General features: G+C 39.4%; 1 pseudogene; it reads right to left on the minus strand.

Annotated features, from left to right (window-relative positions):
- Positions 1–1,772: 1,772 nt before the first annotated feature.
- LOC115835543 lies at positions 1,773–2,099 on the minus strand (annotated as a pseudogene).
- Between the last annotated feature and the right edge of the window lie 256 nt (positions 2,100–2,355).

Here is a 2,355-nt window from a genome sequence, read left to right on the forward strand (position 1 = left end):
GCCAGACATGGTGGTGTGCACCTGTAGTCCTAGATACTTGAGAGGCTGAGGCAGGAGGATGATGTGAGCCTAGGAGGTCAAGGCAGTCATGAGCTGTGATTCCAGCACTGCACTCCAGCCTGGGCAACAGAGTGAGACCCTGTCTCAAAGAAAAAAAGCAGAATAATAATCTGTCATGAGATTGGAGTTTTTAAAAAGTAAAATACTTTATGTAAATTACACCTTGCGAATTAACTCAGAAACAAAACCAAATACAGCATGTTCTCACTTATAATTAGGAGCTAACCACTGCATACTCATGGACATGAAGATGGGAACAATAGATACTGACTGGGGAGGGAAGGAGGCAGGGCAAGGGTTGAAAAACTATTGGGTACTATGCTCAACACCTTGGTGATGAGATCATTTGTACCCCAAACCTCAGCATCATGCAGTATACCCAGGTAAGAAACCTGCACATGTACCCCTAAAAGTTGAAAAAAAAGTTTGCTCATAGTGTATTATGTAAATAGGTGGGGTGCAGTACAAAAATATTTAGACAAAGGGAATACTAGAAGTACAAAAATGGGATTAGGTACATTATAGGAAGTTTTATTATAAAGATAACTAGTAGAATAAAAACATTAAACTTCCTAAATTCAAAAAAAGCAAAATTAGACCCTATATAGGGGAAAAATAATAAATATAATGCAATACACACAGAAAATACACCTAAGTATCAAATCTGCACTGTACCCCCTGAATCTATAAAAAATTTTAAAAAATACACCAAAATAGCATGAGTTGAGACTAAGCATATTAATCATACAGTGAATGGGCATCCACTTACTTTTTTTTTTTTTTGAGACAGGGTCTCACTCTGTTGCCTAGGCTGGAGTACAGTGGCGCAATCACAGCTTATTGCAGCCTCAACTTCCTGGGCTCAAGCTGTCCTCCTGCCTCAGCCTCCTGAGTAGCTGGGACTACAGGTGTGTGCCACAATGCCTGGCTAATTTTTTAAATATTTTTGTAGGGACAGAGTTTTACTCTGTTGCCCAGGCTGATCTCAAACTCCTGGGCTCAAACAGTGTGCCCACCTCGGTCTCCCAAAATGCTAGGATTACATGCATGAGCCACCCCACCTGGCCCATGCACTTTATTTCTACTCCAAGAAAAAATTTTCAAATTGGTTCACAAAGCAAAACACAAACTCTGCTATATACAAAAGAAAAGCTAAACACGGCCGGGCACAGTGGCTCACGCCTGTAATCCCAGCACTTTGGGAGGCTGAAGCAGGTGGATCACCTGAGGTCAGGAGTTCGAGACCAGCCAGACCAATGTGGAGAAACCCTGTCTCTACCAAAAATACAAAAATTAGCCGGGCGTGGTAAGAACTCTTCACCCAGAGATTCCAAAATGCATAGTCTTTTCAAGTGTACATGAAACATTCTCCAGGATAGACCACATGCTGAACCATAAAACAAGTCTCAGTAAATCTAAAAAGATTGAAGTCATAAAAAGTATATTCTCTGTCCACAATATGGTTAAATCAGACATCCACAGTAGAAAGGCAACTGGAAAACACTCAAATTAACCAGTATGCTCCTAAATAACCCACAGATCAAAGAAATACACAAAGGAGGTTTTTAAATGTTATGAACTGAATGAATTAAATATATCAAAAAAAATTTAGTTACTAGTTTTATTATAAAAGACAAATTATTTGCATGATGAAAGATTACAGAACTTCAGTGGGCAGCTTCATGTTGATGCCATTTCAATAGTGATTTGTTTCAGTCTACATACTTTTCAAGAATGTCTGCTGTCTCTTAATAAGATACAATCCTTGTCATCTAGAACTATTTTGGTGTCTCCATATTCTGGAGGAAATTTATTTTTGAATTTCACGCTAACTGGTTGAATCTCTCCACCTTTTCCCTTGTAGCCTCATCCAGCAGCTACTACCGTTGCTTGCAATACTTTTCCTTTAGATTTTTCTAGAAGCCTAATGTCTCCTTTGGTTACAGTTTCTGCTGCACTCCTTTCAACCAATGCTTGCCTTTCAACCAATACTTTCTTCCAAAGAGTGGAAGAAACTTTCTAAATGCTGGTCCTGCCATGACTCCTGCAGCAGCCACAGCTCATATTCTGCTCTCGTGCTGCCATCACAGGCCAACAAATCAAAGTTTATGTGAGGCAGTTAAAGCAGTGGTTAAGAGGAAATTTATACAGGTTTTAAATGCCTGTATCAGGAAAGGAACATCGCAGTAATAACCTAAGCTTCTGCCTTAAAGTAAAACCCCAAAGCAAGTAGAAGGAAGGAAATAAAGATTAGAGAGGCTTTTTGTTTGTTTGTTTTGAGAGACAGAGTCTTGC

Source organism: Nomascus leucogenys, chromosome 1a, assembly GCF_006542625.1.
Source record: "Nomascus leucogenys isolate Asia chromosome 1a, Asia_NLE_v1, whole genome shotgun sequence".
In the NCBI taxonomy this organism is placed as follows: domain Eukaryota; kingdom Metazoa; phylum Chordata; class Mammalia; order Primates; family Hylobatidae; genus Nomascus; species Nomascus leucogenys.